Source organism: Poecilia latipinna, unplaced genomic scaffold (assembly GCF_001443285.1).
Source record: "Poecilia latipinna isolate Pla-1442-1.1 unplaced genomic scaffold, P_latipinna-1.0 Scaffold179, whole genome shotgun sequence".
NCBI classification, from domain to species: Eukaryota; Metazoa; Chordata; class Actinopteri; order Cyprinodontiformes; family Poeciliidae; genus Poecilia; species Poecilia latipinna.
In genome coordinates this window covers 22,960-45,905 of record NW_015112795.1, presented here as the reverse complement: position 1 = coordinate 45,905, position 22,946 = coordinate 22,960, and the positions used below count along the sequence as shown (strand labels likewise).

General features: G+C 39.8%; 1 long non-coding RNA gene across 1 annotated transcript in view; it reads left to right on the top strand.

Annotated features, from left to right (window-relative positions):
• LOC106946166 (uncharacterized) overlaps positions 1-13,803 on the top strand; it is a 55,438-nt gene extending 41,635 nt beyond the window's left edge. The window contains exons 4-5 of the long non-coding RNA XR_001424711.1: positions 11,704-12,884; positions 13,657-13,803. This is a non-coding gene — a long non-coding RNA (uncharacterized LOC106946166). The remainder of the gene's footprint in view (positions 1-11,703; positions 12,885-13,656) is intronic.
• Positions 13,804-22,946: the final 9,143 nt, after the last annotated feature.

Sequence of the window (22,946 nt, the reverse complement as noted above, 5' to 3'; positions counted from 1 at the left end):
ACCTTCCCCACAGCATGGCCGCAAGTTCTGCAATTTGCTGATTTGGTGGAGGAACAGCAGGGAACGGAATCGATTTCTAACAGATATTGCCAGGAATGGAACCGTTTGTCACCTCTGACCTTTCTATGAATGACATGGAGAAATAAAAAAAGATGAAGTCGATCTGAAAATCAATGAGTCGGTTAAAAAAAGCTATTGTGAAACTTTCTTACTTAAATCTTGTAACAATTTAAAGTACACCCGGTAAGGGTTTATATTTTTCTAAGGCCTTTACATAAAACAAAACAAAAATAAACTAGATAACATGACTATATCCTGGATATTATACCACAATAAAATATACAGTTAAGTACAAGTAGGTAAAATTGGTGTTTAAAAAAGTAATAAGTTGGGATAATGCATCATGTTAGTACATACAGAAGACAAAAAGAAACATGCCTTAAGCTACGTTGAGGTTAAACAGTGTGATAACCTCTTGTCACCAAATTGGTTGCATAATATTCTGAAAAATCAACATGAAATACCTAAAATCAAGACTTACAGTTGAAATATATATATATATATATATATATATATATATATATATATATATATTTTTTTTTTTTTTTTAAATATAGCTAAAAACGTTACAAAAGTCCATCTCATTGAAGTTGCATTAAACAAAAATGTCTTGTGATCTTTAAATCGGCTTAATATTACTCCACCACATGAGCTGATTTCCCATCTTTTGTTCAAGTTAATTGAATTATGACTGGACAACTCATATGCTACTTTAACCTCATGTTACCGAGGATTAGCTATGCTTTGCTGAATCAAATGGGTCTAAATATAAAACGGACGATGTGAACTCCCAGACAGCTGGCTAACGGTCCGTGTACTTGCTTACTTGCTCACACAGAGATAGCTTGAACTTAGCTAATTATCAAGGTAACGCTATTTTAAAACTGCAGTTGGGTGGCTAAGAGCAAATTCAGTAGCATACATGTGTATATATAGCAGCTATTAAAAAGCTATAAAAAATGTCAAACGAGCTACGCCAGAGAAGTTTATTTTCAAAGATTTTCAAAAGTTAGGCGAGTGTAAACACATAATTTGTGTTCTTTAAGTAATATGTCTTTAAGCATTCATCTTATTAGGAAAACAATCACTTCAGTCACTGAATTTCGCTGCACAAACACAATCTATTGGCGGGGCATGAGTTGTAGGAATAACGGACTTTCTGCTGGTTCTTGTTGAGTATTTGTTTGATATGGTTGTCAGTATGTAGCTTTTTATATGTTGCCGTTTCTGGCATTTTTCCAGTATTTTATTAGGTCATTCCTATCCCAATTGGTCGTCTCTGTTGTAATTTCTGGGAGAAATACTGACTATGCCCGACAACTACAACGTACACTTGAAATTAAGTCCAATTGGTTATCGTCGGCCCCCTGCCACTCATTCTCGTACTCTTGATTCCCCCGCTTTGGCTTTAATCAATATTTCCTGTGTGTGTAGCCACAGGCCTTATTGCGGACATAATGAGCATGGGTGAAAATGGAAGGAGGGCAAATCTTTCAGCAAAGAGAGCCAACTGGAAACCGGTGGTGCGACAATGAAGGAACAGGAGGGGGGAAATGTCTATGGAGGGGGGGGGGGGAAAAAAAAAAAATCGACAGCTCCACAAGTTGTTCCCGAGAGAGAAAGGCTTCCCTCACTTCAAAAACACAGCTGCAGTCTTTGTTTCGAGCTCTCGTTTCACAAGTCTCATGGAAATTTCACAGCTGAGGCATTCATTTCTACGCGCCTGGAAGAGAGAAAGCAATCGGCAGCGAGGGAGTCGACGAGGAGAAGAAGAAGAGGAGACAGCAGGGTAGCGAAGACGAGTGCAGAAAGTCCAAGCGGCGTGTCATTATTCATGCATGGCAAGATGCTGACCCATTTGTTCCAAGGATTTTCAGGCGCCCTGATCATGTTTTTGCATCAGTAATTGATTTTTGTTCTTTGAGGAGGAAGTCCAGGCTGCGTGTTTGACTTGATTTAGAGGATTAAATACCTCAAGACGACAAAAATCCCGTTCTTCCCCATCGTCTTGTTCTGATATCTCTGGGATTAAGCAGTTAGTATGACTTGGTTCCGTTCTCCCGCCCGCAAATATTACACAAAGTTTCTCCAAATTCATCTCCGGCTGAGATCGTCAGCAGGGCTAAATTCTGTGTTATTACCTAACAAAGTACATCATCGGTCCTCCTACCTTTCCCGCTCTGAAGCCGGCTAAACTCAGAATCCCTAATTGGTTCCCTAGCCTGGTTTCACCTCAAAAGGCTTAGCATCATTACTGCTAAAAAGAGGAGCGAGAAGGAAGAAGAAGGAGCAAGATTCCTTACAATTATTTGTCCCCTGGTTAGCAAGGCCCACAAAAAAAAGAAAAAAAAAAGTACTAAGGGGGAAATTCAGATAGGAGAGGAATATCTATAAGACCCTATGTTTTCTTTTTTTTTTTTGTCATGCAAATGTTCCAGTGTCACTTCAGTGGTTGCGAAGGGAGAGCCTCGCAGCGACGGGTGTAGCTGGGGCGGAGAAGAAAAACGGCGTCGCATTTTCGTGCTGGAATAAAGATTTCCTTTCATGCCGCAACAACGGGAAAGTTAGTGAGACAAACTGAGACACCGGGACCTGTTTAGAGTCATCTACCTGCTCACCAAACACATCGCCTGTTGCAGTGCTTGAACTTTTAACTTTTTTTTGTTGTTGTTGTTTTTTCCATGTTACACAAACTTTTTGCTTCATTGTGATTGAATGTGACAGAAATGCTTTTCTGCAGCAGAGACAAGTAAGCTAGTGACACAACCGCCTTTTAATCATAAAACCAGCGCTGCAGTACAAAAGAAGGCTCTCCTCTCAATCCATTTCAGATTGGGATATTTTGCAAAGGACAGGCAAGAATTTTAGTCTCTACATTAGCCAAACTTGTAGAAACATACGCTTTTGTAAATTCTTGACTGAATTTTGATAAATATGCACACCACACTTTGTAAAACATTTACTTGCATCATAAAGTTTTGTTTTTTTTTTGTCCCATAATTACAGGTACTGCTTCCTCCCCCCCCTCAATTTGTCATGACAGATCTGCTAAATGTTCTCCTTTCTCAAGCTTCCAATTAGTATTCGCACGAGCGCAATGATGCTTCAAGTGTGTTCTCCGCTCCATTTCACCTGACAGATCATCCGCCGTTCCTGTTGTTTACCTGTGATGCATGTGGTCATTTAAGTTAGTTTCATTTCCAAACAGCGCGCTACGAGTCAGCAATTCATACAAATTACGGCGCTTTTGCTTTCCATTTGTGAGCTCATTGCAGGTTTAGCTGAATATAATTAAACATAAAGCAGCCGGCTAGATCTGTACCTTCTATTCTATCTAATCTATATTTTAGCAAAGGGCGGCAACTCGCATGGGTGTTGACAGAGCTTTAAACGTTTTCACCAAGCTCAAGAATATACAAAAAGTTGTAAGCAACACTGAGTTCTGTTTGAGTCTCAACAATTATACCGTCTCCTGACCTCAATTTAAGGGGAAAAAATTTTTTTTAAGAATTTTAGAAAATATGTGACAAGTACCACCAGCTTTTCTGCTCAGTTCATTGTTCTCGTCAAGTATTTTCGAGGTTTGCAAAATAACAAGCAATGGCTGGTGAGGGCGCCCATCGACAATAGCGAGAAGGCCTTGAGAAAAGAAAACGATGTGGAGGTGCAAAAGAAAAAAAAAGACTTGGCTGAATTCAAAGATTATCGAGACAAAACGACACTTGAAGAAACAGGTGTGGAAACAAATCAGAGGCAACTTTGAGTATTTTGGTTTCTTTCTATTGCCATCTCAGGAGAATGATGATGTGGAGCCAATTTTCTTTTAAGTTATTTTTGATATACAGCGTTTTCATGACAACAGAAGGTGAAATGGTAACTTGTTTGTGCTATAAATGGCACCGTGTGCCTGAAAACCTGTAATACACCCCATTTAAGTGATTTCTGGGGATTAGTTGTCAGACAGTTGCAAAGCATGTGTTGAGTGGACAAGGCTGAGCAGCGACTCCGCTTCTCAACAGCAGGTGTGTGCATGTTTTAGATTGGTCCCTGCTGTAACGCGGCTGAGTAACGACTGCAGAACTTCATGACATACTGCAGAGATGCATCGGAGTCCTTGTACTGAGTCATTCTTTTGATTCAGGTGTGTTAAACCAGGGGAACGTCTAACTTATGCAGGACGCTGGCTTTTAAAGACTGGAGCTGGTCATCCCTGAAATAGGCCGACTCGAAAAGGACAAAAGTAAATCCTGCTTCATTCAAGCTACGCATTTGTAGAATGGGGACACATTTATAAGCAAGTCTGGAGCAGTGAAAACTGGAATGCAACCAAAATGTAAGAGGGTGCACAAGCTTTTCCATTGAAATAAAAAAATAAAAAAAATGATGGAATAGGAAAACAAAACTGCACATTTTTGCCATGGTTTTGATGGGTTTTGTAGGTTTCTGATGGGATAATTTACAACTTGTGTGCCATTTAACGTTCATTCTGATTTAATCAGGGAGAACAAAGCATATGTGATAAAAATGTCTGAAGTGGTGCAATTAGTCATTTTACTTTTCAAAGGCGGTGGCATTCGATGGACGTGAAGGAAAATGAAAAACAACCTTCTGCAAGCAGAATGTCGGGCATCTGATTAAAACGGCGTTCCCCCGAGGACACAATCAGTCCCTTCAATGAGACTGACAGATGCAGCGTACTGCATCAAACATCATGTGCAGAGTTGAATGAACGCCAAACGGGAGCGACAGCTAATGCCCACAATGGACGGAAGCGACCAAAACGAAGACCGGAGGCTTCATGTGTAGTTTTTCCAAACCCCGATTTGTAATGTGCTTCAAGGAATAATCAGGTCCTCTTTAACTCGTGTTGACATGTACTTATCAAAGTTATCACGAACGTCAAACAAGTTCATTTCCATGACCGAGGACGTGGAATTTTAATTCACAGCAAATCAGGGATTTGTTTCTATTCTAATTTACCTTAAAAGGTAAATGTAGATGGGGAAAAAAATGAGCAAGCCTACTTTTCAGGTCATTATTATTTTATGTATTATTGAAAATGGTGGTAAGATGTGTAGCGGTCTGTAAAAATAAGAAGTTTTTCTTTTGTCGCTAGAACTAAATAGTTTAAGTGACCAAGGAGGAAAATGGGAACATAAGTGAAATCACCACTGTGTTGAAATCTCAAAACACAGTAGAAGGAAATCAAATACTCCAGAAATCAATGTGATTTGTTTTTTTAGGCAATAGCCTTTCAGCTGGAGGCTGTCATCAGCACACTTAATGAACAATGGCATTAAAAACACCTGAAGAAGCCAGGAAGAAAATAGGCCAATCAACTGACAACAGATGTTAACCTTCTCAGACAATTACTTATTTGACAGAGCTAAGGAAAATGAGAAAAGAATACAAACCAATTACAATAGAAGCAAATAAAAAATACTTGAACACATTTGCGTTGCTTTAGATTCTCAAGAATTACTCTTGGAGACTTCTGTTGGAGGCAGAAACTTGATTTGTACTTTTTATTTGACAATAACTTAAACAATTATTCCATATGCAAGCGTTTTTGGACTTGATCATCTAATAGATTTTAGTAGCAACACTCTGTTGCCTTCTTACGCAAACAAGAAGGCTCAAAGGAGGAGAGTACCGTAGTTAAGAAATATAAAATATCTACTTCATGAAGTCAGTAAGACCATTAGAAATCCTCTCTGCCTCTGTGTAATGTGTACTCTGCTAAGGAAATTAATTTAACATACATAGCTCTGTATATTAAGCACCAAATATGGCCTTCCAGTGTTTTTGCTGGGGGTAATTTCCACACAGCGAGACATCTTCAGCAGCACTTTCGGAGTGTTTCTCATTAGTAGAAGGCAGACATAAGATGTCTCGGGGTGCCACGGATAACCAGGACAAATGCTCAAGACTCCACACCGAAAATTACGGGTTATTTGGAGATTTGGTCAGGGATCACTTCCAGGGTGGACTATCCACTCTGCAGGATGTCACACTGCATTGTTCGGAGCAGCTGTCACACTGTGATGGCACACCATTATATTCGTGTTCAAGATCTCTTTAAGTGTGGCGAAGAGTTCTATGTACACTCCAGTGGAAAAAAAAAAAAAAAAAAACGAAGAGTTTTTATTAAATCGGTTTTGAGCCCTAAGAGGATTTTTCCCCCCTCCACTCCCCACTATGATAGAGAAAATGGGGTCTAAACTCTTATGTGGGAAGTCAGCACCTCTGCTGCTTTAAAGTCTTTAAACATTGGAGCAAAATCGTATTTTGAACGGGTTCAACTTCACACAACTTCTCGTTTTAGAGTTATTGAGTAAAAATTACAAATACATCAATCTGCATTTATCAAATTTGCAAACTTAAGCCTCGCATCCAGCTGTAATTGACCTTGTGTTCAAACCCCTTAAACATTCTGAATTTCATTCGTCATCCACAGCTTGACAGGAAAACGCCACACACACACGCACACACACTCACAGCAGCCAACTAACCATTGCTGTTTAACAAAGTGGAAAAAACCCCACATGATTGCCTGCTCATGAAATATACATATTCCAATTTGCAGAGATTTACCTGCATTTGAATGTACAGCTTGTCAGTAGTTAAGCTTCAAAGAGGAAAAATAAGAAGCAGTTCATTGGAAAAACTTCATCTAAAATTAAACGGTTTGGATCAAATCTGGCTTTTTATTTTATTTTATTTTAGTTTTTTGTTCGGCATTCACATTGTAATGACTTGCTGATGGCAAATGTGGCAGGATTGTGGACATGCAAAAGCAAGGCGTTGGACATTTGTTGGGACGACTGCATCTCCCATCATTCATAGTAACACTGGGGATTCTGCTGAAATTATGAAATAACTCAATATTTACTTGATTAAATTAGAAATCTACCTAGCCAATTTAGCTTTAAGTAGCATGTTGGTAGTTTAAGTACAGGGTTTAGTGGGTAAATGTTTTGACTTTAAGGTTGCTTAGTAACGCAAATGTGTATCTGATATTTACATTTTCTTAATGAATACATCATGTATTTGGACCACTCTGTCTTCCCCTGACCTGAGTCGAAAGACAATATTTGTGTCTTGATGGCAACGGATATTTACCAAGACTGTTTCAGTCTCTGCAGGCCCTGCGTGAAGCCATTTTCACAACATGGAGCAATTTTCCCTCCAGCACACTAGAAGCACTTGCATAATCAATGTCTAAGCAAATCTCTGAATTGATCAACAAAAGCAACAGGGCTACTTACTGAGTTAAACCTCCAACTAGACGCTGCTGCAGCAGAAAAAAAATCATGGTTCTACAAAGTGTTAATTCACTCAAGACGAATGGAAAATAGATTTGGACACCATGTTACACTTTATAATTTTACACCACTGTGGGCTTGTGCGTACCATATAATAAAATGTGAATTACTGTGGAAATATTAAATGGATGTGGACACTTTTACCAAACCATTTCTGCAAAACAATATTAATAAACTTTGAAGTTTAGGCCATAAACTTGCAAGAGAGCACACCAAAACAATTCACTGAGTTTTTTATTTTTCCATTTTTTTTCCCCGCTTTCATTCGGCCCAGTTATGAGTCGCTCCAGAAGTCGAGTAATTTGCCGGCGAAACCGTTCCAAGAAAGCATCACGACTGAAAGTGCGCCACAAAACGCATAATTGGCATTATGAATGTGCCGCGAATGAATCGCCCCGCCGCCAAGAGAAAAGATGGCCCTCGCTCTCCGAGGCTCAAGCAGTAATTTATGGTGTTAATCCAGTGTGTCACTGTGAAATTTGTGTTCTGCCCTGTAATCACAGGCGCTGACAAATCTCATCTAAAAGGGTGTTTATCTTATCACCTTAATCAACAGATATATGATGTGTTTATCCGCGCGGCCTCGTAACTCCCATGCATTCATTTTTGCCCTCCATGTTCATAAAAAAAAAAAACACACACACACACACATAAAGCACTTTTAATCTCCCACTGTCCAGAACGTGGTTTCCTGGTGCGCGGCGCCGGATTCAACCGGATAACGGCGATCCACTACGATTAAAACACAAGATCGCCTTCCCATCGGAGTATCCTTTTTCTTTCCCCCCCTCCCTCCTTCCTTCGCCGCCCGTCATTCTCATCTCATCTCCTCTATGCCCGGGCAGTCACATATTCTTTGAAGGAGAGATTTAATTGGATCTCCTCAGAAGGTGCTGTCGGATTAACCAAGCAGAAAAACAGAGTTTGGCTGGTCATGCTTTCCATCTGGGTCCTCAGATTGCTTCCGACAGACAGTGATCCCAATAATCCTGCCGAAACATGATAAAGGGGGCAGAGATATTGGATCAAAAGCATATATGCATTTTGATCGGGCTTTGAAGGCTCCCCACTGCAAGGCGATGACGAGATAAGCTCGCCGTAATTATATGTGGCCTTGACATTAAACATTAAATTGAAGGGGACGGGATGGTTAGGAAATTTTTCCATTGTCCATTTGTATTACAGTACCTGTTTCAGTCAGTCTGGGGGAAAAAAATAAATAATAAATAAAAATAGAAATCTGCTTTAAGACTTTCATCATTTATCCGTCTCTCCAAACCGTTGCTGTTTGCCACATCTTCACATCTTTAATGCTTAACTGTGGAGATAATTGAAAGTTTTTTGGGGGGGTTTCTTGACTGAAAAGGAAAAAATGAAAATAGAGAAAAAGCTCTAAGCAATCTTAAAGCCACTAACTATATAAGCTCCACTTTGGCAGGTTCAGTTGAAACACAGCCACTACAGCAACAGCTTGTTTGCAATTTAGGATTGTTGGACTGACAACGGCATTCTCCCATCTGAGCCGAGCCGCAAGACTATAATTAGAGGGAATTACGATAAACTTAATGGAAAAACTCACACTTTCTTGCCTTCCTGTGGAAGATTCATTAGGAAAACGTTCAACGCAAATTTCAAAATGCAGCAAACAGAAACCGTTATCAACCCCAAAAGTAAAGTTTCACTTTCATTTCTATTGGAATAGTTTAACTAGTGTGACATAGTTTTTTCCCCCACTGAAATGTTTTTGTCAGGATTCAGAGTTACTTTGGTTTTTGCTTTCTCTTGGTTTCACATGTTTGGTCTTTTTTGTTATTTGGACTCATTCTCATCTATTCTTTTTCTGTTGATCTTGCTTGCGTTTTGATGAGGCTTTCCTTAGCTGTTGAATAGCTTATGTGTTGGGCTTTTGTGTTAGTTTCCTGTGTTTATCTATTCCTACGTTATATTTTCTATCTGTACTTCTCTGGGCAAATAAGTACATTTTTTTTATCCCCTTCGTTAAAAAAAAACAAAAAAAACATCCCCGTTGGTTTCCTGCACTTTGGTCCGTAAAACAAACCATGATAGATCTCAAGTTTTTTTGTTTTTTTTTTTCCCAAAAAATAAAATATGAAGCTCGCCAACATCCATTGGGCACCGTAGACTTTGAATTTGAGGACGTACTTTTATAATGGCTTAAGCGAACCAAATTGAATCTCATTCAGCCCCAATGGCTAAAGGTATTTTTTCCCCAAACGTGTTCACTTCAGGAGAACGCTCTACAGTCTCCTCACATGCCTCCTGTCACAAAGAACTAAAGCCCTTCTGGACCAACAGCTTTCCTGTCACACCTTAACAATCTCACCTTGCACTTCAGTCATGGACCTTGAGGACAGCTTCAACAACACCTTCAGCTACATCATGAAACACTTAGACTTCTCCCGCTTGTCTGTCAGTCTCTCTCTATCTCTTTCGTTGGAGTTTCTGTGGGAGACATAAAGCTTAAAAGGACCAGTGTTTCTATCACTCTCAAGGCTGAAGTTTTGTTCCAGATTTAGACAATTTGGGCTTTTTTCATTTTCCTTCTCATTATGCACATTGAGTATTTCGACAGATGTTAGAAGGATGCAAGTCCCGACAACTCTGCAGTTGTGGAACAAGACGAATGGAGTAGATGCAGAGAGCTGGCAAAATTACGTCGTAGGGCTTTGTGTGAAAAGAGAACGTCGTCTGAATCGAACACAACGCGATAAAAGGCACACAACAATTTCTCGGATGTTGGTTGATCGCTGGAAATGGAGACTGGACAAAAGTAACAAAATCTCCAGTGAAGCTTGTGTGATAATGAACAAGATGTTTAGTCAAAACAACAGCAACAAAAAGACTTCAAGTGAGGAGACAACGAAACATGCCTCTATTAGGACATTTTGCAACCAACCCCTTTGCACACTTGGCAGATGTCATCTCTTGCTTGGTGGGGAACATGACTAAGAACGTTGCTCTTGAGAAATTCCTCATTTATTGTGGTTTTATATGTTTTCTTGAATCTGTAGTGAAGCAAAGATTTTCTCCACAGCTCTCTGTTGAGGCAGCACCATCAGTTAGTGAGTCAAAGAACCTGAATGGACTGATAGACCGGGTTTCACGGGGATTCCTCTGAGGCGTCGGAAGCTGATAGGAGGAATTCTCCACAAGCAACTCGACAGCAGACCACAATGCACTCCCTCTGCACAACATTATCACACACTTAGCACTGCATGACAGACCAGAAGTAAATACATCAGTTTACCACGCGGTAACATTGCAAATGGGAAAAAATAAAAATAAAAAATGAACAACTTCCAAAGCTGACTGACTGAGGTAGAGGCTGGCTCGGACTGGCTGTGGGAAATTAACTGGCTAAATAAAGAGAACAGAGCTGGCAGGAGGAGCAAGGCCTCGGTTTGAAAGTATGCTAATTAGCCTCGACTGAAGTCGAGCAAAAATTGGACAGAAATGTACCGATCATCACTAATGACTTTTGTGCCTGTAAAAACTCCACAGTCACTGCCCCTTGAACATCTATTCAATAATTATGATACAGGATCACGCAAAATTCAAACCTGGCTTGACCTCTTAGTATTCATGATAAAGTGGAGATGAACAATCACTCAAAATTACACAATTAAAAAGTTTAACAAACATCCAACTTACCTTTGATTTTGCTCTAATGATGAGAACACCGCTTCTTTTCTTCAATGCTATTTGAATGCTATTGTGCTAATGCTAGGCTAGGCAGTCTAAGGGTTTGTTACAGCAAAGTACTCAAGTGAGAACTAGAGAACAAGAAAAATGAAGAAATTAGCCAAAAATATATCAATTTTTATGAGGGGAAATGTCCGTTTGTTGGTTTTGTTACCACAATCTCAACACGTACTTGGGTTATGCAGAACAATAATGACTGGAGGCACGAAAGATTACGTACCAATGGCTCAAAATCCGCAAAATGAATTTATCGCAGTAGGTCAGTCAAAGTTTGGACTTGTATTATATTGAGAGGCTGTGGCATGACTTAAAACAGGCTTCCAAACCTCCCAGTGTGGCTAAATGAAGGTAATCATCCAAAGAAAAGTGGGCAAAACTCCTGTAGTTGTCAAAATCTGGGCTGGACTTTAGAAAGGGTTTATGGGGCAGTAACCCAGGGCGCCAAGTTTTGGGAGCACCTGAAATATTAATTTTTGAAATGAATATTGTATGTCTCTTTGGGACCGACGTGGGACATTTCAAACTTGCTGATGTTTAGCTCTACCTAATAAAGTACCTTTATCTTTGTTTTGTTTTCCTCTGTTTTTCTGGACAGGGCACCCGAAACTGCTGGCCCTCATCCTTCTAAATCCGGCCCTGGTCAATGGCGGCACCGGGATACCAAACCAAGTTCCCACACTCGTCCTCAATGCCCCTAATGACAAACCAGCACAGTACACACTGAAAGTCTAAAACGTGTCGCGCAATATGGATTCACTGGGTGGTTTTTATTTATACTTGCTGGGTCTCCATGGAGACCAGAGTTAAATCCGTTATCAACCCGACTTCATTTTGACCACATTCATTAGCTAAAGAAACGTCTCCCGTTCATCCCATTAAATTTGATGACAGCGCTTCCAGGAGGAGCATATGCTTTACTTCAGAGGATACTCACCTCTTATTTAAGTCATTAAATTTTCCTAGAGGTGATTAATTACTACCTCAAGGTTAAACTGCCATCAGGGAGAACAACTTTAACTGTATGCCTACCACTGTGTATTTGAATTAAAGGTCTTGGATGAAGTTATCAGGAAAAACTTGAAGGTCAAAGCAGTTAAATATGGTAATGTTCATCAGAAATGAAAGGATTTTATTTTATGTACCTCTTGTCGTACGTCTTCCTATTGATGAGATTTAAACTGTGTTCAATTTCATATTCAGCTTCTGTTTTTTTCTACTTAATGGCTTTACTTTTGGAGAAGTTAAATTAGTTTGTTCCAGCGCTTTTGTCACCAAATGAACTTCCTGCTTGCAAAATTAAAACAATATAAAAACGACACCATTACTGGGAAACCAAAACAATTCGGAGGCTCTTTTTGGAAAATGCATTTGTCACTCCGTCAAAGAGAAAAAAATAAAAAATAAAAAATCTGGTATGTAATTTAGCAACCAGGAGGAAGGAAGTAAAAGGATGCAGAGGTTGGGTTTATTGTGCATGTTTCATTCTGAATACTCTTATCAGATGAGCACACGGAGCACCGGCAGGTTAAAACTATTCCAGGAACATTCCAACGTGCCTTACGTGTTCCTGGAAAGCTTCCGTTTCGACTGGGAAGTTCTGCAGAAACTTGGCGTAGATGTGATTGGCTGGTCAAAAAGCAAGGACTCCAGTTTTAGTCATACCCTCCTTGTGCAATATGGCATATGTCTTTTCTCAGTTTCTCGACACTAATGTCATCTCTGCAGAGACTTTGACGGGGACAGTAGATAAATCAACTGAAGGGCCAAATCTCTCAGGTACTTTGTTATACTTTTCGTAGATGATTTTTTTTTCCTCCAGAAATCCTTTCCAGTTTTCTCCACTGTACATGCTTTTGTTTTTTTCTTTTTTCTTTAACCTTTCACATACTTTGTCAAACATCATTCCAGCTCTGAAAATTAAGATTCCTCTAAGGCTTCACTTATGCATAAACTTGCCCATGGACAATTTAAGCCAATTCAGTCACCAGTGATACAGTAATAAATTATCGCCAATTAAGCCGTAGACTTCGCAGTAGATTTTATGACTGCTTGCGATAAAAACTAAGATAAGATGGAGCTTATTAAAACAGGGAGGAGAAAGGTTGGTCTAGTGAGATTAGTGTGGGTGCACTAATAGTTATATATATATATAGTCAGCATTTTTGTCATGATTTTCATACATAAAACATAGCAACGTATTTCAAACGGCCATTTTAAAATGTGCAAATTTGCAGATTTAAGCTGGAATTTAATACCTTCATGCTCAAGACTTGCTCATTATCCAATTGAAGTTTGAGGTTGTAATGTGAAAAAAAAAAAAAAAAAAAAACATGTAGATGATATTAAGTCATGGTTGGACAAATGGGAAGTAAAGCAGCCCAAACGAGGACAAGACACCAGATCACAAACTGAAAGAAAAAAGGAACTTGAATAACTTCTTCTCTTTTTGTCTTTGTTTTTTTGTTTTTTTGTGCTTCAAATAAATGTTGAAGCCACCTGGGGTTGATTGTGTGGCTATTGATTTATTTTTCTGTTTTTCTGCTTTCAGGGCTACAAGCTCCATTTGAAAAGAAGGATTTTTGTTATTGTTGGACGCACGGTGCCCCTTAGGATGTCCTTAAGAGAGGAACAGCACAAGGTAGGGCAATAAACAACAACGCTGTTATTGTGCCATTTAACATTATGACCGATCATCAATCAACCAACATGGTCTCCGAACTCTTCCAGAAGTAGTCGAGTGTTTTTTGTTTGTTTTTTTTTTTTTGCACTGATTACCGTACTCGGCTCTAGATAAGAGTCTAGATCAGGTTATTTGCTCAATCACACCATGGCCTAATGCTAATTATTTTGTAATTGCACTGGTAAAATAAATAACAATTAAATCGCGCCATCACAGATCGTGCATATTAATTTCTCCTTTTGCACCTAGGCATGCGTGTGCATTTGCTAAAGGTTCTATTAAGTGCTTAAAGGTTGTTTGATATAAATAATACATGGCAAAGATCTCACTGCCCCCCCAGGATGTTATGGTAATTTTAATCAGGGGAAAAGTATGTGTTGCATGAAAAATGTTTTCACTCCCCCTCCCTTCCCACCACCCTCCTTCTCCTTGTCTGTACTTGTTGTATGCACTGGTTATTAAAGTGATCATGTTTCCAAATGAGGCTATAGATTACAAATATCGTAGACAAATGTCTGTTGACGGTGATATCTCACCCCACTGCTGTGATTAAGCAGTCCCCTTCTGGCAGGGATTACAAACTGCCTGCATTATTGTAATTCCAACAATCACGTATGGTTTATGGCCTGGTTCTCTAAACAGTGGGCAAAGGAAAATAAAGCAAAAAAAAAAAAAAAAAAACGGCATGCGTGGCTGTTTCTGGTTAACACCAGCAGTAAGAGGGGAGATTTTTTTGATTAAGCTAAGCCGCCTCGGCAAACCTTAAACATGTCATGTGGATTAAGGTGATCAGAGGGAAGTGAGTTGTGTTTTTACCAGCCTCTTGGCCAGCAGATTTACATATGTCCTCATGTGGACAAGGCTGACTGAGGTCTTATTTATTACAGTGGTGTACCACCCCAAAGGGAGTGAAGAAAGAAGCAATACTATACTTTACTCTCTACTGCTGCATTAGTCTTTGAATGAATCATTTTGATTAGGGATGCCCTCATCTGTTGTTTCGCATTGGATGAAAAATATTGGTAATGAATATGTAATCTCTACAAATTCAGGTACTTGGCATTCAAACGTGAAACGATGTAAAGCTGGAGCATAACTTTGATCACCAGAAGATCCTCACTACATGTGATCATGATGCATCCAGGAACAAGTCTCCTCATTGGTCGTTTTGTCCCGAACCCTTAAAAAGTCTGAACTACTTGCATCTAAAATTAGGGCCTTAAAATTTCTTATAATTATTTTAAAATGTAAGTTGGTCTTAAATATGTTACTTACATGTCTTAAATATTGTCCTGGAGGGACTATTTAACGAATGTCGTGTATTTATTTATTTATTTTTTCATCATGGAAACAGTTTGAATTACTTAAAAGTACCAGCATTGCATTGTGGAACTTGAGACAGTTCAGGCTAGTGCTAACTAGCTGCTAATATGCCCTTACTAGATAGCTACTTTTTTTTTTTTTACGTCTATCATGACTAAATGCACATTTCTGACCTGTTGCCTGGACGACGCTCATCTTTGTCATTGGCTCACTTCTGGGTGGATGTTCAACACAGTCATGGTTCTCCGTTATCCTTTTCCCATAATGTGTCAAATATGCACCAATTAGTGGGGCGCATATGTTGCCATGGTTTCAGTAAAACCAGAAGCATTTAAAGCGGTGTTCATGACACTATTGTAGTAAGGGTTAAACCTCTTGTCCCGGTGCATAGATTCTCAAGCTGTTTCTTAGACTGTGTATAAGCTGCTGCCTTAAGATCCAAGATGGCACCTTGAATGGCTGTGTTCGCTCTTTGTGATGTTTTTTGGCATTTCCACTGTACTTTGTACACTACAGTCATTTTCACAAGAGATTAACTCCTAAGTATTTTTCTCCCATTTTCATCGATTAAGACAGCTTTTCTCAGATCCTGATTTGAAGATCTCTTGTTGTTCTGGGAGTTACGTGCGATGAGGAAACACGCGGCGGGAAATAAAAACAGCGTTTGGTATTTTGAACTCCAAACTGCTCGGTGGCGCTACGCTACCCAGTCGATTAATGGGGAAATCTTGACATACATCATGCAAGCTGCAGTGAACGGCAGCAGAACACATCTGGAGTAAAAGCCATTACGCCATCCATCACAGCTTTCCATCACCCACATAATGGGATGCTAATTAACCTTTTCATAAATGAAGATGTACGGCCAATTAGCGCTTTGGATCTTTGGATTGGTGCAGATCGCTGATCACTGAAAGCTGATGGACGTCTGGTATTCAAGAACAAAAAAGTACTTTAATTCTTTTGCACTCTTTTGTCATGCACTAATACAAGGATTATCCTTTTCCCCCGAGTGGTGTATATTGCAACATTACAAGTCAAACACCTAGATTTTAAGCACTACATGGATTAATGTACTGGATAACTGAAGAGGGTTTTGAGAAATATTGGCATTTTAGTTTTACCCACTGAGTACTGAAGTTATATAAAAAGAGGTTTGAGGTCAAAAGAATGTTAAGCTGCATAAACAGCATTAATTGGGTCACGTTTGAAGGCGCTGGATTGTCTTTAAGGGGGCTCAGAGTAAATGGGGCTGAACAAAAATGCAGCTTTTTGTCAAAGGCAAACTTTAACTACTAAAACGCAAATAAAAGTTTGTAGTTGCAATATGGATGTAGCTGTGTCAGTTGTATTCTGCACTTCAAAGTGATGCAATGCGCTTTAAAAACCTATGCAAGCTTTGAAAAAAGAAAATGTATTTTTCATATATACCAAGCTGCTACCAGCCTGCAGTAGCCAGAGGAGACCCAAATGTAATAGCAGTCCGCTTTGCTGTAAAGCAGCCCAAGGCTCAGCCTCATGTATGCATCGTCCCCCCAGGCCCTGCTCCGCACTTTGATCTATGTGACCGTTTCTCATGTCTGCAAGGACGCAAGGACCAGAAAGATCCCACAGGGGGACGGATGGCTGAACTGTAGTTGGAAAGAAGGGAAAGCAAAACACAGGGGTTTTAATGCCGCGCAGCGGGTGGCGGCAGCTCGTCTTCGCCGCTGTCCCTAATCGGCTCATGAAGTTGCACTATTTGTGAATGGCGCCGACAACGGAGGCTACTTGGCCGACCGTCTCCGCCATCTGCCACGACCGACGCTGCCAGATTGCCAACGCTAGTCCCCGGGTCTTCTCCACGTGTCCGCGCTTTCTCTCGGAGGCGAGGTCCACACCCAATTAGTTGCCACTTTTGATATTAAAAGCAAGATTAGCCCCCCGTTGTTTTTCAAAAGGAATCGGCTCATGTAGTAAATCCACTACTGCTGCTGTTCTTTGTAATGCATTTTGTGGCATAATTTATAACAGATTTAAGTCATTGGATCAAATGACTTAAATCATTTGATATGATTATCAAATGATATGATAAATGAAATGAGAAATATTTTTGATTCATTTAATTACTGTTTTTTTTTAAATGTGTAGAAATAATATATGCAAATTTTTTTAAACACCTGTAAAGACTAGGACTGATTTTATGGCAGATGTTAAATTAAGATGGAACCTTTCTGAATGCTGCAGAAACTTTTTCAAGTTTATAAAACTATTAGCCAGGCATTCCTCTAGGTTTATTCATATATAAATAAATCACCCTGTCGTATACAATTTTTTTTTTTTTTTTACTTAAACAAGAATTAAATGAAACACAGGGCAACTATGTGTCCATAAAGACATATTACAAAGGCAAGTGTTCAGGGTCACATCATAAGCTGAAACCTGTAAACATGCAACTTTTTCTTCATTTAAAAGCACACAGGCAAGCTTTAGAAAAAAATTCAACGTGCGTCCTTTCCAAAACAAACACACAGTTATCCTATGTTAATAGGAAGTCTTCCAGACGTGCTCGGTGTATTAGAGATAAGTCATTGTTTTAAATGCCTCTAGACATTCCTATTTAAAGCGAGAAGCAGATTTAACTTCCTCGCTCTCCAAACACAATTGGCTAATTATGAGAAAAAGCTCGTCTGATTCGAATTTAACTCATTCAGATTCCTCCGGATTTGCATTCTTATTCCTTTTTTTTTTTTTCACTGCAACAAGCCCCAGTTTAATTTGTATGTTTATCGGCACACAACAAATGCTGGATATTGAGTGAGTAATGATGTAGTGGGGAAGAATGGGATTTACAGTGTATTCAGAATAAAAAACCATGATGAAGTCAGTCGTTTGAAGAATAGATTGTTTTGGGGATGTTACAGCAGACGCATTCCCAAAACAAATTCGCCCTGCAGGAACCTCCATCCATTCTCCAAATGAGCCTTTCATTACATCTAATATAACGACTTATAAAGGAGCTCATACCTCTGAAAATGTTGGCAAGCTTTTGTCTCTCGCAGTTCGGCAAGAGCCAAAAGGCAACCTTGTTGTGCCACAACCATAAAACGTGTGTGTGTGTGTGTGTGTGTAGGTGTGTGTGTGTGTGTGTGTGTATTGCGCAGGTTAAATTATATTGTGAATGAGATTACTTAAAAATAGGTAATCCTCTTTTTTTTCTGGAGAGTAGCTAAATAGCTAGAAGTGACTGGTTTTATTAAAACAATATTTTCTTATTTTTTAATAATATTAATACCTACAGCAGATATATCACTGACACATTTTCATCCTCAATTTGAGCCATGATGACTAAATGTACACTCGACTCATACAGTCTGAGCAAAACCAAAGTCTTTGGCTATTAATTAAAAGTTTCCTACGTGCTTTGTGAAAAGTGAAATGCCTTTTTAAAACTACTTTGGTTACATTCAATTACAAGGAATTAAGGGTTTTATTTAAAAAAAAAGTTTTAATAAAAGTGGGATTAGCATAACTTTACTATAAGGCAATTTACATATCTTCATTGGGGCACCAATAACTTTATAAGATAATTGCAACTTCTTAACAAGCTTAAAGGCTATAATGCCCAAAATCGAGGTTTAGACCTTTTCCTATTGCAGCTCTAGAGCCAAGTAATGGCCAGCACATCACTTTGGTAGAGGGGAAAACATTTGCCAGCAGATAGAGGCATAGTTTCACAGGAACAATCTGTTAGATCAAGGTTTACTGTATCATTAATTGTTAACAAGATAAATGTAGAAGAAAAAAAAATGCAACAGAAATGTCGCCGATGGATGAGCAGCCTGGAATGTGGCCTAGTCAGCAGATCCGCTGCTCTTATTGCCTTCGTTTCTGCTTAGCTTTGAAACAACCAATTTATGATTATATTAGCCATATGCTTGTGAGACGCCTTTTTTACAGTGGCTTGCAAAAATCCTTACATACCGCTGGAACTTTTTCCCCGTTGTTTTGTCACAGCCGCAAACTTTGGACGCCATCTGTTCTGGGTAGGCCTCCGACGACGTCGGCGCCGAGGAACACAGCGGATAGTTTAGGGAAGTTGAGGTTCGAAAATGACCAAGTTGGCTCAGAGAAAAGCTCGGTCTAGTGAATTCAAGGTCTTATCCAAGAGTCCTAAAATCCGAAATATACGAGGTTACAAATTAGAAAGCTTTTTTAATGCTTACTTAGCAACGAGTCAATCCCGACAACAATATGGACCTGTTCAACCCTCTTTAAACCGTTTTGAAATAAAATAAATAAAAAATATGGACATCTTTATGTATCTGGATCGGTCTCCCTCCAAGTAACATCTCATTACTTACGCTTGATTTTACACCTTAACAAGATAAGTGTTTAATCAGCGCTCAGATTAAGTGCAGCTACTCAGCGAGGGCCATTTTCAGCCCGGAAGTCATATCACATGGAAGTAATTGTGTGATAAAAGCTTTAAGTAGCTTTATCTCCCCGGAAGACATTTCTAATTTTTTTTTTTTTTTTGGCACTAAACTGTTGGCTCTGTTGCATCTTTAAAGCTGCCCGAGAGAGCTCGAAGGATGACAATAGCACAATTCTCCTAGATCGCTTCCACACCTGTCGATCTAACTCAGGGGTCCCCAAAGTTTTTCCTGCGAGGGCCACATGACTGTTCCCTCTCCTGGTCGGGGGCCGGTCTTAGTTTTTCGAGAAAGAAACCTTAGAAAAGTTTTGTTGACGGGGGGGCAGTGAAACTGTTTGTTTGTGGGCGGGTGGGGAGGGGGGGGGGGTTGGATTACTGCCGACGACATATTCGCGTTTGTAGATAGATTTTTACCCAGAATGCAAATGGAAAAAATCCGTGAGCGAAACGGTGACTGGTACTGACTAGTATATACCATTGAGGGAAATTAAATTTCATATCTGCTCAAGAGCCCCCCTGGTGGTTGAAGACAAATCCATATATATATATGAAAAAAAACACTGAATGCTCTCTGGTATTGTTCAGGGGGCCGAACCAAATGAGGAGGCGGGCCGGATCTGGCCCACGGGCCGTAGTTTGGGGACCCCTGATCTAACTGGTTCATCCTTTTCTGTGGGGAAATTTTTTTTTTTTTTTAATCCTCAACCTGCACCACCTCTTCCATTTTTGTTCCCTCGCATCTTTTGACGCTCCTCTTCACTTGAGGCTGACCGGCTGGTTATCAGAGTCTGGACTCCTACCAATGGGACCGGTATCTCCGTCCAGTCCGGTTCCATTAAACACTTTCCAGAGGCCTGACAAAGTCTGCTCTCCCGCCTCCAAGCCCGTCAGTCATTTTTAGTTTGTCTGGCTTTCTGTCGGTAAATAGCTTCGATTTTCTGTCTCCACTTCTTTGAGTTTTTCTATCACTGTCAGTCTGTCAGTCAGACTGAAATGGAGATCAAGAAGAGGGGAAGAAATTATGGCTCATTCTGATGCCCGTGTTCATCCGGTGAACACCAGGGATGTGTGTTTTCCCCGCTGTTCTTTCACCTACAGCAATCATTTATCTCGTTGCGCAACAGTCTTGTCCAGTCACTTAAAATACTACAGAAAAATTCAATTAATTGAATTAAAAACATATTTTTCATTAATTAGATGCACCTTTTAAGGATTAGGGAATCTCTGCTTGCATCCAAGTTGCCTATTACTTGTTTCAAGGCTTTTTGAAGCTGACCATTTTATTAAAAGGAAGAAGGGAAAAAAAAGACCCATGAGGAAAGAAAAGCAATAAAGGTCATTGTTCTGCTCTTGTTAGCAGCCTGGATGTGTTGTTAACCATGTGGCGTTACGGTAAATTGAGACTAAAGGAGGTGTTCACCTCCACATGATCACGGACTCGCCTAAAAAATCTGACATCACATGTGCTGCAGCGCTACTCAAACATCTTGTTAATTGGACCGTGACTCTCTAGGTGACAAGAGTCTGGCTTTGGACTTGAAGATTCGAATTGCACCCAACAGTGGGAGCGACCTGTAAAAAGTTTGATTTTCCCCTCGCAAAGAATAAAACTTAACCTTGTACTTTAGGAGCCCTGTCCCCGTGTGCGTCTGAGAACAGATGGCAGCGGTTTGAGATTAAAACATCGGCTCCAGGTGATGAATGTGAACCAGGCCTGGCTGCTGTTTTTCATGCAACAAGAAGAAAACAGTGTAGTTCATCTAAACACGGAGGCATATATATTGACTATTTTTTTCTTTGTTGAATGCCTTTATGGGATACAGTTACTATACAGTTACACCTTGTAGAGTCCTGTGCTGAGGAGTTGGTCCTAGTCCAGGTTTTTGCTTCTGCAGCTCCACAGAGAAACAACCAATTCCTCCTGAAGAAGCTGGTTCAGTGCAGTGGCCAAGTTAATCGTGGAAAGTTGAGTGAAAGGAAAGACTGTGGTCAACGAAATGGGCACAAGTAACGAGGGTGACTGCAGCCTGGAGTTTTTGCAAAGCAAAAACATTTTGAAAGTTTGGTTGCTTTCTTTGTTTTAAATCCTCCTGAACCTTAAGGGTATTTTTTTGGGCTGTAGGATAATAAAAACTAAAGGGCTGTTGCCGATTTTCATAAGTACTACATGACCAAAAGTCCTTACTTTACCTTAAACTTGCAGACCCAACAGTTTCGCTCGCAACCGTTTCGGCTCCTACTTCTCTTCTTAAATCTAAAAGAAGCAGCCGGCGCGTTTATTTATCTTTACTTGCGTTTCTGTATCCACTGACTTGTGTAATCCTGCGGATCTCTCTTCCTCTCCGCCGCCGCAAATCCCCAAAGTCAAGTGTAAAGTGAGATCAGGAAACCGAATCATTAATCAACATTAAACACCATCTTCTCTGCACTTCAGTGATGATTTTGTCTGGGTCGTTGGTGATCATGTAATTACACAGTCTTGTGCGTCAACTTTTCGGAATGATTTACACTGCAGGGTTCGTCTGGGCACATTAATCATCCGCGTGTTAATAGGTTCCGGTGCCGCCGCCTCCTTTAGGGCCCAGGGTGAACAGAAGAAGATACCAAAGTGCTCAAACTTAATGTCGAGCCTTCATATGCCATTACTCACTGAAGAGTTTGTTGTCGGACCTGAGCGGTGATTGTGAGCGGAATGAGAAACGGAATCCGAGCCTCTTTAATGTTTCCAACAAAATAATCAAAACGACAAAAACAAATGCACAAATGTTTCGTTTTTTTAAGGCATTGAGAAAGTTCAAGTTTACTTTTAGTGACAGGGATTCATTTTAATTAGCATAAAATATTATTATTTTTTAATCCACAAACGGAGCATCGGATCCCAATATGAAATAAACATGTTATGCTCATGCTTTGATCCAGCTTGTATAAAGAAATAAAAGATGACAGTTTCTGGTTGACAACTCGGTTCCCATGAATTGGTGATTGCCTTCAGCTAATGAGTGCAACTGAGAGTCAGAATGACTGCATTAAAGATGTGAATGCTTTGTGAATAACTAGTTTCAAAGTGATATACTTGGCTTTGTGTGTGTGTGTGTGTGTGTGTGTGTGTGTGTGTGTGTGTGTCAACTAAAATTGGACTTCAGTTTCTTATTAATGAGACCCAATGGATTTCCTGTGTTTGGTCCGATTTTACACTTGCTGAGCGCTGTATTTTCTCTGTCTACACTGCCTTGCAAATGTGTTTCTTCTCCTTTAAACAAGCAGACTGCTTTACTGCCTTCAGCAGAGAAGTAGTCAAGTCTGATAGTAACTCTGCAGGAGCTGTACAGGGGAACAGCTCAGGTGGTGGAATTGGCAACTCAGATCTGTTTCAATGTTTAAATAGAGCAAAAAGGTCAACCTCGCCGTTTTCTTCCTG